The sequence below is a fragment of the Mus caroli genome, chromosome 11, assembly GCF_900094665.2.
Source record: "Mus caroli chromosome 11, CAROLI_EIJ_v1.1, whole genome shotgun sequence".
In the NCBI taxonomy this organism is placed as follows: Eukaryota; Metazoa; Chordata; class Mammalia; order Rodentia; family Muridae; genus Mus; species Mus caroli.
The window spans coordinates 114,105,712-114,119,374 of NC_034580.1; the positions used below are offsets into that span (position 1 = coordinate 114,105,712).

General features: G+C 44.7%; 1 protein-coding gene across 1 annotated transcript in view; it reads right to left on the reverse strand.

Moving 5' to 3' along the window:
* Window positions 1–13,663, reverse strand: part of Cyth1 (cytohesin 1) — an 85,179-nt gene that overhangs the window by 49,548 nt on the left and 21,968 nt on the right. The gene's annotated exons all lie outside the window — the stretch shown is intronic.

The following is a 13,663-nucleotide window of genomic DNA, read 5'->3' on the forward strand; positions in this document are numbered from 1 at the left end:
CGATAATTCCATATACACAATGTTTAGCTCCAAAATTAGGGGAGTGATGTATTTCCTTGTCCTTCAATGTGTATGGAAAACTGCCAAGTCTTCTCATCAGAAACTGTAGGGTTGGCAAGATGGTTCAGTGGTAGAGTTTGACCCCCAAGAATGCATGTGAAGGTGGAAGGAGACAACCCGACTTCCACAAGTGTCTTCCACCACACCCCCATGCACAAACCCCTCACCGCAGCACAATAAATACATACATGTAAATAATAGTACTAACAGTAATAATAAAAGTCAGGAAGCCAGGTGTGATGGTGCATGCCAGCACTTGGAAAACAGAGGCAGTTAGATCTCTGAGTTCAAGGCCAGCCTGTGCTATGAGGAAGTTCCAGAACAGCCAGGGCCACACAGAGAAATCTTGCCTTGAAAACCCTAAGTAAGTGATAATAAACCAGGCCACCCAGACAGTTTCCCAGGTAAAGTGCTTGATATACAAGGCCACAGCATCTGCGGTAATGCCGCACTACGTACCTGTGTCCTCGGGACTTTCTTCTGGCATCATCCCCTATGAGCAGCATCCCCGATGATCGAATGATACCGAGCATTTTAAATATTTTGGTCATTTTTGTTGCCAGGCTTTGTGGTTTTTTTGTTTGGTTGGTTGCTTGAGACAGAGCCTTGCCTTATAGGCCAGACTAGCCTTGAACTCACGATGCCCTTACCTAAGCTTTGTGAAATGCTAGAATTACATACAGGCCTAATGCATGCCCAGTGCATCTGTGGCTATTTGTATTGCTTCTTTCAATCTCTATTTCAATCTCCTGCTCTCTGTTCTTCTGTTGTCTCTACATCTGTTTGTTTTAGATAGCCTCATGTAGTCTGAGCTGGTCTCAAACTCCCTGCATAGCTGGAGATGACCTCACTTCTCATCTTCCTGCATCACCTCCCAAGTGCTAAGATGCAGAAATGCAGCACCATGCCCAGCCACTGGCTTGTTTTAATTAGGTTTCTTCTATGTGGTTCCTTGCACATTGGATATTATATTCTACACAGCTTACATATTTTTCTCAAAATGAGTCTGTTTTTGCCTTTGTTTGGGGCTCTTAGCCACCATACTGTTATCTCTAACATCTTACAGTGCTGCCCTACGGTTTTTCTGTATTTGTTATTCTAATTCAGGTCTTCGGTTACTGGAGTTGATTGTTTATGATGGAGAGAAGGGTCAGGTTTCATTCTTTCATATGTGAGCACCTAGTTTCTCTGGCACCAACACTGCTGGTGTTTTTGTTCAGTCAGTTGGCTGCAGCTATGTGACTTCTGGGTTCCTACTTGTGCTTCAATGCCTGTGTGACAGCATCCACTGTGTGGGCTGCTGCTGCCCTGTAGTGTGTGCTTGACATCAGGTGTGGATGCCCCCACCCTCCAGCAGTGCTCATCCGCTCAGGATTACAATGGTCATTGTGGACTTTGTGGGAATTTGTGTTCCTGTGTGTAAAGGGCACTGTTGTTTGATCTACATTTATTCCTAATCCTGCATTATCACAAGCAACACTAATCTAAAACTAGAGAAAATTGCTCCCAAGGAAGACAAGCTCAAGGTGGTCTATTGCCTGAGTTTACCAACTGGTCTTCTACCACCCTGAACACTGTGCCAGGTTGCTCAGCCTTGCTCAAGGATTCTGGAGGACATAAGCTCCTGCTATTCTTTCTGATGGTGGCCACAGTGAAGCTGCACACTGCACTGGGTAGCGTCCCCTTCCTGGTTTCTGATGCAGCACATCAAGATGTTCTTTTCTGCATATTTTTGATGCTGCTCATGAGACACATTCACAGATGAAAGTAGAGAACAGTAGCAGGCAGTCTGATCCTGCTCAGTGACAACCACTGAGGGTGCTGTGGGTTTGGTCTGGCTTCTTCTGCATGCAATGTAAGTTATATTATATGTGTCTTTCATGTCACACACATATACGTATACACAAATTTTTACTTTGTGTGTGTGCGTGTGCAAGTGTGTGTATTTACAGGTGTGCTCACAGGTGTACGCATCAAGTATTTCCTCAGTTGCTCCTCTCTCTCTCTCTCTCTCTCTCTCTCTCTCTCTCTTTCTCTCTCTCTCCCCTCTCCCTCTCCCTCTCCCTCCCTCCCTCCCTCCCTCCTCTATCTGTCTTGGAGACAGGGTCTCTCTACATAGTTCTGGCTGTCTTGGAACTCACTCTGTAGATGTAGCTGGCCTCAAACTGACAGAAATCTGCCTGCCTCTGCCTCCCAAGTGCTGGCACAAAGGGTGTGTGTTACCATGCCCAGCTCTTCACCTGATTTTTAGGAGTGGGTTTCTCAGTTGGAGATCATTCAGCTAGACTTGCTGGCCAGAAAGCCCCTGGGACCCTCCTGTCTCCACCTCCTCCAGCAATGGAATTATACATCTGACTTTTCCAGGGGAGTGGGGATGGGACTCAGAATGTCATGTTTATATGGCACTTTACCAATCGAGCCACCCCCTAGCCTGATTTTCTCCGGAACTATAAAGGGTGTCTTGTGTTTTCACTACTCACAGCCTGCAACTTTTAAGCAAGGTCCAATCTCAGGGCCCTGTGCATATGCTCTGGACTCAGCTCTAGTTCTCCCCAACTCTCTTACAAGTAAAGTTGCTTGATCCAGAAAAGCTTCCCCTGTGTTCCTGGAGTGGACTGTGAGGCTCCTTAGCAAGCTGTCGTTTACAATACAAGTAATACCATGACATCACTGGGTGGTGTCCTAGTTTCATTTCTGTTAATGTGACAAATGCCCTGGTTAAATACAACTCTGGGGAGAACGGGTTTGTTTGGCTTAAAATTCCAGGACGCAGTCCTTCAATGCAGGGAAGCCAAGGCAGGAACTTTAAGCAGTGAGTCACAGCCAAAAGCTGAGAGAAATGAATATACCCATACCGTCTGCTTACTTATTTTGTCTTAGTTAGCTTTAAGGCCCAGCCCATGAAATGGTGAGCTCACAGTGATCTATGAACTCTTACATCAATTAACAGCCAACCAAGGAATCCCCACAGACATGCCCAGAGGCCAGTATGATCTAGGCAAGTTCTCAATCCACTCCCTTCCCAGGTGACTGTACTCGTGTTGGGTTGACCGTTAAATCTAGGCAGTACTGGTGGCTTTCACTAAGTCTGCTCTCTGTGCCTTGCTGCTGTAGCCTGCCTTGTCTTGTCCTGAAACCCTCTGTGGGGAGAGTGTCTTCCTCAACTTTTGCCCTTGAAGAACCCTGTATCACTGCACTCAGCTGCATTCAAAACCCATTTAGTGATCCTAACCCCTCTGGCATTAGATCTGATTCCCAGATGATCTTGACTTGGGAAGGAAGGACAGGTCACTCCTGTTTCCTATCTCCTGGCAGTGGGACAGCACGTGTCTGGATTCTTAGAGTTTGATGTGTCCAGCTAGGCCCACAATGAACTGCACTGATGGATGGGGACATTCCCAGGACTGATCTCTGAACTGGCCTCACTGCCATCAAGGCTGCCTTTCCAGAAGCGTGAGAACACTTCAGTTCGTGAGCTACTGTCCACACCTTGGGGGTTTTCCTACTGACTGCCAGCCTTCCTACTGGTTTGTAGAACTGAACAGACTATTTAGAACATGTAATGCAATCTGCAACTTATTTTTAACTCCAATTCTACCTTCGGTTTTACACATCTTTTAAAAAAAACCAATCAACTCTATAATCTTTCCTTTCTACCATTTCCCCCAATAATGGTCCCTGAGCACAGTGGATGTGGACTGCAGAGACATCAAGGACTAAAAGGACACAGTGTTTCCCGTGTGGGCTGAGGCAGACAGTCGGCCACTCTTGGACATGTGCTCTGGGGCTCTGGAGAGTATGGGACTCAGTGGGGAGCTGGAAGGACTATATATAAGGAGGGGGTTAGAGGGCAGAGGCCTTTGGAGGGCTGTTGGGGGCTTTGGGCTGTTTCAAGGACAGCAGTTTCTGTTCTGGGTGAGATGAATGTCCACGTTCTAGGCAGATCAGAGACATCTGACTTCCTTTGTGACATACCACCTGGGGTGCGGGTAGCCAGGGCAGATGCCATATGACCTGAGAAGCTGCTATGAGAGATGGGCAGCTAAGCAATAAAAGGCTCAAATACCTACTCCATTTATGTCTAAGGTAGTGCCAGGGCCTACTGATGCACTTCATGTGAGGCATGAAGAGTCAAGGCCTGAGAAGGTAAATATATGAACTCCATCTTCTGAGCACAGGCCACAGGCTGGCCCCACAGCTTCTGCTTCCCAGTCCTTTCCCTCGACCCCCATTTCTCAGGATCTCACAGCTTTATCCTTGGGTACCTTTGATTCATATCCTCTACAAATCAGGACTTCACAGCCCTGCCCCGCAGTCCCCGCCTACAACTCCTCAAAGCCCTCACAAATCTCACCTCCATTATCCAATAAACCATTCTTAGTATAATTCTCAAAAAAGTGATCAAGGGCTAGAGAGATGGTTCAGTGGTTAGGAGCACTGGCTGTTCTTCCAGAGGTCATGAGTTCAATTCCCAGCAACTACACGATGCTCACAACCACCTGTAATGGGATCTGATGCCCTCTTCTGGTGTGTCAGCAACATGCTCATGTATAAGAAAGAAAGGAAGAGAGAAAGAGAGAGAGAAAGAAAGAGAGAAAGAGAGAAAGAAAGAAAGAAAGAAAGAAAGAAAGAAAGAATGAATCATAGTAGTCATATAGCAGCTACTATATACCCTACTTGGGCTGATCATGAGACTTCATGGCAATCCAGGGGACAGGCCTAAGTCCTAGCTTCTGTGAGCCCAAGCTGAAAAGCTGCCCTAAAAAGCTGCCCAAACTGGAATGCAACAAAACCCCCTGACCATGTCACAATGCCTTCTGCTTGATTTCTGCTTCCTAAAGCTAGCGCAGCACTAACTCTGTTAACTAAAACAGGAATAAAGAAACCTGTTATAAGTCCCAAAGTACCATGTTTGACTCAGAGAAAAGTAACTAGATAATTATCATCCTTACTAGGCAAGGCATGTGGTGTACCCCAGTAATCCCAACACTCAGGATCCTGGGGTGGGGGAATCGCAAGCTAGAGGCCCACCTGAACTATAGAGCAAGACCATGCGTCTCAAAGCCTAAACATCAACATCCAGGGCCCTAGGCACAGGCCTGTAATCATAACTACTTAAAAGGCTGAGGCAGGCTGGGCAGTGGTGGCGCACGCCTTTGATCCCAGCACTTGGGAGGCAGAGGCAGGCAGTTCTCTGAGTTCGAGGCCAGCCTGGTCTACAGAGTAAGTTCCAGGAGAGCCAGGACTACACAGAGAAACCCTGTCTCGAAAAAAAAAAAAAAAGGCTGAGGCAGAGGACTATAAATTCAAGCCTAACTCCCATGCTACAAAGCATATTCAAGGCCAGGCTAAGTAACTTACCAGGACTCTACATAAGCAGGGTGTAGATCAGTGAAAGAACATTCATTCCTCTAGCTTTAGCTTACAAATTGGGACTAAGAACTTGAAAGCTGGTAATATTAAGAGTTCCAGCATCCTAGCTGACTGTGGTAGTGCACATCTTCAATCCCAGCACTCAGAAGGCAGAGTCAAGTAGATCTCTATGAGTTCAAAGCCAGCCCAGTCTACACAGTGAGTTCTGAGGAGTTAAGGCTGCATATTGAGACATTGCCTCAAAAGCAAATAAACTAAACTAAACTAAAATAAAATAAACAAAACCAAAAATCCCTAGTTTACAGCATCTAGTTAACATAAACAGGGACTATGCAGAACACTGGAATATATAAGCATCTCGCACACTAGGCACATCCATAACCAGTGCCAAATGGAGTCTCCTAGAAAGGCCACGATGCACTTACCTGAATGGGAATGCTAGGAAGTTCCCATGGACATTTGAAATAACAAAAGCAGACCAGGCTCAGAACAGTGCTTCAGATACTGTGGAGCGTCATAGGAGCTGAGGAAGGCCCAACCAATCGGAAAAAGACATACGCATATTCAAATCATGTGTCATGCTGTTCCTCTGTGATTTTGTTTTTAAAATAAATTTTATTGTGCATATTTAAGGTGTACAACATAATGTTCTGGAAGACATGTAGGGCAAATTAGCACACCTGTCATGTCTGTACTTACTCTTGTGTTCCATGGCAGGAACACTGGCTTTACTCTTCCTCCACGGCCCCCAGCACAGCACACTGCTTAGCTGTCGGGTCCAGACACATAAACATATTTAATACTTTACTCCCACCCACCCACAATGGGTAAGGTGAGAACATACAAAGATGGCTGACTTGCCATGACACTGGATGACATGACGATTTCTACGCTATTCTGTGCTTCACTGCCAGGCTTACTCTCCAACTCTAGAGGACTTCCTGCCTGGTTCAGATGTTATAGCTTAGCTTTTCCACATGTCTACCCTCTGAGTAAAATTACACACATATTTTTGATGAAACCACTACTTAACATTTAAAAATGAATAAATGAATTGGAGAGATGGCGCAGCCATTAAGGGCTAAGCTCACAACCAAAAATAAAAATAAGTAAATATTGCCTACATAATATGCTACAAATGAAATTAGCACAGTGGCACTAAGGGTCACTTTTTCCTGTCTTATGTCTGTCACTGATTAATTGTCAAATTCTACCACAGCACAAAACAGTGCCAACAGGGTCAAGTGTACCAAGCACTGTGTTCAAAAGTGCCCTCCAGAGAAGAAGACTCCAGGACAGAGGAGGAGATATTGCTGAGACCCTAACGCCGGCTCCTGTCCCCTTGACAAGCCTCTCTGGCACCTGGACACCCATGGGGTTCTCATGGCTGGCCAGAACAAGCATGTATGAGGTAGAATTATAACACTTTTATTATCAAAATGAAGAGTCAACATTAACAAGTTGTCAAAACAAACACAGCCTAATGCATGCCTTTGCCAATGTTATATGTTGCCTGTCCCTCCCCCTTCTTCAGGTTCTTACTTGTCTAGGCTGGCTTTGAACTTGCAACCGAGGAAGTTCAATTCCTAAGTGTTAGGATTACAAGGGTGTGTCACCATGAATATCTCTTGTCTTATTTTATTTTTTCTAAGAAGGGAAACTGACATTTGCAAGAAAAAATAAGACACAGAAAAGGTATAATGTTGTAAAACCAACAAAGATTGATCTTATTCCTTTGTTAAGAAAATCTATTATCGGTGCCATCAAGTGTCCCAGAGTGAGCACGGTATGGCTCAGGTTCTCTGTCTGTAATAAGGACAAACAACCCTGTCACAATGCTCTCAGAGAAGACCCATTGTCCTCCTAGAGTGCAGTGGTGTCTTAGCATTGAGAAGACTCACAGCTAAAGCGACTCTCTGGAGGCAATGACATAAGGCCCAATCGACCTCAGCCCAGATCTGTTAGAATGTACATCTTGCATCTTCATTCACATGTTACTGATGCCAGGGAGACACTTTCCTCCATGGCAGAGAACACACAGTATGATCCAAAGGGAAGAATGATAAAGCTAATGCTGAATTAATCTTCACAGCACACTTCAATGTGGCTACTGTAGCACCTTTAAATATATTTTGAGTGAAGAGAACAATTTAATTAATTAATGAAAAGTTTAAAAAATAAACTAAAAAAGAAAAAAAAAAAACAAAACCTCCCGAGACTGGGTCTATGCTGCCCTCTGCTGGCTAAATGAATACACTGTTGCTCGCCCTGGCTGTTAAGTTACCTTTGAATGTGTGTTTGGTGCAACCCTAATGTAGGAAATACATTTTGTGATTATGTGGCAACTTTCAGCTTCACTCTCCCTTAGGGTTTTTCTTCCCTCTTGATGCTTTGAGACTGGAACTCACTTTGTAGCCTTGGATTGTCTCAAATTCATTATGTAGACCTCTGCCTTCCAATGCTGGCACAGGCTTACACCACTATGCCAGCATCCCACTGTCCAGCAAGCATCCCCTTACCCAGGGTAACTACAGTCAAGCGTGTAGTGAATGCTCCGCTCAGATTTGGCAAACACTGCGGAACATTTATGATCCATTCTGTCTAGCACTTTGTTCCCAAGTGTTAAGTATGGGGTTTACTGAAGGACACAGGGGTGGCAGCACTGGAACAGATGACCACAAAGCAGCTAAGAACTCCAAGCTCAGAGGAAGAATAAAAAAAAAAAAAATTCCCCCGTGGGAATAGTGGAGAAATTGGAGAAGGAAATAAAAAAAATGCTTTTTGAGAAAACCAAGAACTTGGTGGCATCATCTGGCATTTACTTTAGAGGTGATCTAGAAATAACAAATGCTACCTAGAAGTCACCATCTCAAAAGATATAACCTTTGGGGTGAGGAAGCCCCATCTGAGATGGAGGACATTTCAGACAGAGCTGCGCAGAACAGGAGTCCCCTCAAGAGCCAGCACGCCTGGCTCCCACTCCCACTCTCCTCGTTTCTCCACTCTTTGAAAACAACTGTGTGCCCAGTCACAACAAAGCTCATTCTCTTCTCAGGCAAGGAACCTACTCCAGAGAGTGGACTACAAGAAGCAGGGATGGAGAAAAGGCAAACAGGAGTCCTATCAGGAAACTGGTCCATCACACTGCTGGATGGGCTGGCAAGATCTGTTAGCTAAGAGACCAGAGCCTGCAGTCTGAGAATCCACTGGATGAATTTTAAATACATGGATAAGTTCGCAAAGTAATACAGAGATATTTTGGCAGGACTACTTGATCTCTCTGAGCTATTTGACTGAGGCAGAATAGGCATTCTCCAGTCATCTCATCCTCACCATCATCATCTCTAATTCAAGACGAAGTATGCTTAGGGGTGAAGGGAAGTGACAGCCATCTGCCCTGGCCCTTCTTTGAGCACCCTCCCACATACTCCTCCTGTACCTTACCCCTCCCACGTGCTCCCTCTACACCTCACCCCTCCCACCATGCTCTCTCTTGTACCTCATCCCATGGTACCACAAAGGAACAGTTTGCCTAAACTCTGAAACTCCTAAATGGCAGCTCCTTGCTACCAAAGCTTCATAGGCTAGCAGTGGTGGCCTTTAATTCCAGTACTCAGGCAAAGACGGGTGGATCTCTGTGAGTTTGAGGTCAGCCTGGTCTACAAAGCAAATCCAGGACAGCCAGGGCTACATAGAGAAACCCTGTCTCAAAACAAAACAAAAAACAAAAACAAAACAAAACAAAACCCACAAAATAACAACAGCAGCAGCAGCAACAACCAAACAAACCTTCATGGACAACAAGAAGTTTTCTGAGATGTGAAATGCCAGTCCAAAACAAACAAACAAAAAACCAAAACACCAACCTGCTATTAAATAAAGCATAGCCATTGTGTAAACAGCCTGAGTTGTCTTATAAACAATACTCCCTGATAGCATGCCTTCCTGCACTTCCTTCCTCCTGGTTGAAACTGCATAAGGAATGTGTGATGACTGCACTTCTGTGGAAGCAGGGCAAGCACAGTGTATAAAACACAAGTAACAATCCGGAGCCCACTCCCAGCCCAACAGGAAGCCTCCATCCAGCCTTGACAATGGCCTCCAGACCATTTTCTCTGAGTTCATCAAACACCCACATGACTGCCCTGTGGGGAGGGTGGTACGCAGCAGACTAACAGCACGTTCTATGAGGTGTCACGGCATGAGGCTGCACCTCAGACTCTACCCAAGAGTGCGTTCCACAGAGAGTGTGTTAGAACAGAGAGCATTCTCCACCATCTGTCTGCTGCCAGGACCTGTGGGAATTGTGAGGTATTCAGAGCTGAGTTCCAGTTAACAGAAACAGCTCTTCAGTGTTCTCTGAACATTTCTGAATGGGCAGAAGAGGCGACGAGGTTTCCATGAACCATCTTATGTGACTATTGCCAGGAACTGTGAATGCAATGAGCTTACTCAGATGGTACACCTTCCATGTAAATGCCTTCTGCTCAAACCTCAGAATCCCTCACCTGATTTCACTTCTAAAAATGTAAATATTGTTCTTTGTCATCCTTTGTTAAGACAGGCTGTCTGTAATGCAGATGAGCCTCACCTCGCTATGTAACTGAGGATGACTTTGAACTCCTGACTCTCCTCTACCACCCACATGCTAGGACTATAGGCGCACACCATCAGAGGTTCCCACTACATTTAACTGTCAAGTCTCTTCAGTCACTTTCAGCCCACAGCGGTCCCTCAGCAGTCACTCCAGGTTTCAGGGCTGACACCTGAGCAGCAGGTCATCAGTCCCTCAGCCTCCATCTGTCAGCTTCGGACTACACGGAGGTCACACAATTAGATAAGAATAACGTGTAAAATGAGGTCGCCTCTGGGTCAGAGGTATGTGGAGCCAATCAATCTTTGGTCAGCATCGCTGACCCTGAACACTGGGTAAAGGAGAGTAAGCCGGGCTTCTGTGAGGCTATCTGTAACCCCACTCTAAGCCTAGACTAGTGTCTTACTGGGGAGGCTCCTGCTCCTCAGCATGTGCTTCTGAGTGGTAATCCACTGCCAGTGTCCTCATGGTGGCTCGGGCATTTCTAAACTCCACTGCATTCTGCCATCACAGGATCTTCCAGGCTGGCTCATTTAGTTGTCACATCAGGCCATGGCATCACTATCTTGCCAAGCACTGTGGAACCTTTTGAATGTAGATGGTATTTGGAAACCAAGACCAGGGCTCTTGGGTGCACTGAATGAGCAGCTGTAGCTGTGAAGCTGCTCCAACATATGCAGGAAGAGGCACTCGCCACTCTCTCTCCTTCCCACTCGGTGACCCTAGCCTGTGCTGGGATGCCAAGCACACACACGCCATGCTCTGTTGGCTGAGTTCTCATTGCTGGTGGCAGATGCTCTACATGTAGCCTGGACAGTGATCCTCTGGCTCTATGTGCTACTCCACTGCCACTCATAACTTTCTTTGTAAGGGCTTTTGCTCCACAGTTCATCTATCTATAGACTAGTCTGTCAAACTCGTCTTTATGACTTCTGGGTTTAGAGGAGGGTGACTTAGGAGGAGTTACTGTTCCCAATAAAACTAAAATTATCACCAAATTTATGCCTGTCTGTCTGTCTGTCTTTAATCTAAACTCATTCATCTGCAGTTGATTAAAATACAAAACAACAAATGGATCTAAATTTCTCTCTGAACGGATAGTTAACTGTCATCAACATCTGTAGAAATGTCACCAGGATCCAAAACTCCCAGGAGTCAGCTGCCTGGGCCTGGGTTGGACAGAAGTCACTTGCTCTCTCCAGATGAGAATTTTCTCATCTAGAAAACATATTTTTATTCTTCGCAGGTATGTGGTCCATGCCTGTAATTCTAGCTAAGGTAAAGTGTCCTGAATCTCAGGACCTGGGCTATGTAGAGAGGGTTTGTGAAGCAAGAAAAGGAAGAAGAGGGAAGAAGGAGGGAGGAAGGGAAAGCAGATGATAGGTTATATTAATTTTAAGATTATACTTTATTTAACCAAATATAGCTGAAACAGCACTTCAACATGTAACCAATATAAAAGTTATTACAGTGTTTTGCGTATGTATAAAGCATATATATATATATATATGTATATATATATATATATATATATATATATATATATATATATATATATATATATATATATATATATATATATATATATCTGTCACACAAAATAGGGTACACCAGACTATCTCACCAGTTTAGCTGTATATTTTTTTGATATATCACATATGTATAGGTGGAAAAGTATTTAAAAAGCTGAATGTCTATTCTTGAGAAAAATCTCTTGGAAAGCCAAAACCAAGGGTTTATTACTATAATAAAGAGTTATGTGTGTGTGTATATACACATATGTATGTATAATATATAGATAGATGTGTATATATATATATATATATATTATTGTAGGATATTGGAACAAACTTTCTCTTTAAGACTAAAGAAAATGGAGACTAGAGAGATGGCTCAGTGGCTAAGAGTACTGGATGCTCTTCTGAGATCCTGAGTTCAACTCCCAGCACCCACTGTAGTCCCATTGGATCTGATGCCCTCGTGTAATGCACATGCAGGCAAAACACCCATAGACGGAAATGAATAAATAAATAAATAAATAAATAAATAAATAAATAAATCTTTCTTTTAAAAAATGAAGGTTGCACACCATCAATGACTTAATTTTCTACCCTAATTTTCCTCTAGCAGAAATCCCTGAAAGGATTAAGTTCTCATGTAGCAGCCAATTAAGTAGAACAGGAGTTCTATTTAACTGCCCAGCGTGAGGCCTGGGGCAGTTGTTTCAGTGTCCACACAAGGCGAGAGAATCTAGCCATGAACTGTTAGACTCACTACAGAGCTTAATGAGGCTGCTCACTATAAATCCACACACTAGTAGCCAACTCAAGTGCCCAGAACTGAACTTACCACAATGAGAAAAACTTTTACAAGGAAAAAGATCTAAAATTTTATTGAAAGACTTTGTAAAGAAGCTGAGAGGACTCCCATAGAAGGACTCAGCACACTGAAGAGTCAATTCCCTCAGTGAACTCCAGGCTCAGTGCTACTGCAAGCCGTCACCCAGAGCCGTTACTCAGTGACTTAGGGGTTCCGGGTGTCACAGTGCTGGCACAGAACATGGAGCTCAGACATCTCTCTCCAGAGAAAAACTCTTAACAGGTGATGGCACTGGTGTATGAGCAAAGGCAAAGGGCCCCAACACTGCAGTGTTGGCCCAAACACTGCTGGGATGCAGTGTCACACACATACCCAGACAGGAGTGTGAACAGTCACGGAGCATTCACAACAACACTGGAAGCTCTAAATGCCCATCAAAAGGACAGCCGAGGTTTCTAAATTGTGGTATGTTATTACATGTTGACAAACAAAAACAGCATAAAAAGCCTCCTGAACATCACACACACACACATACACACACACACACACACACACACACACACACACACACACACCTTCAAAACAGAAGAATTCTTACTAAATACAAAACAACCACAGAGTCTCAAAGGCATTTTCTAACCTGGAAACTTGAGCACACCTCCCACACGGCCTTTGCTGAGGAAGTTCTAGAAGAGTTCTGAGAACACCACTGACAGGCAACACTGCAAAGGCAGAGTTTTCAGCTGCTAAAGGTGATCCCACAGCCAAGGGTGGCGTGGTGCTTCCAGGACAAGTCAGGAGGGAAGTCAGAACACAAAAGTCCCCAGTACAGTACAGTCAGTCCTGAGAAGAAAGGCCATGGGATCACCCAGAACTGCCTGCTGCCTGGGGGTGGGGGACAGGCAGGAGATACTGCAGCTGGGTAGAGAAGGTGTCAAGGAAGTGAACACAGACAGACACCAAACCTGATACTTTCAAGAAAACCAAGGAAATGTCAAACTGATGTAGTCAGTACTTCTAGGAAAGGCTTTAGAGGACAGAGACTGTGTGATTCTGGTCACCTCCTATTGTATTTGGAGAGGGGGAGGAATTCTGAAATGAATACTGTACCCCTATGCAAAGATTTAACAGTGTTTTGAAAATGACCTTAATCTAAGAACTGTATCAGTGTTGAGCACCCTGAGAGTAACATTTAAAGCTGAAGGACTGGGGATGGCTCAGCCCTTAGCACACCAGCTGCTCCAACAGAGGACCAGGTTTGGTCCCCAACATCAAATTCTCCTAAAAGCCCCATGCACACTCCTGCCACCCCAGCTA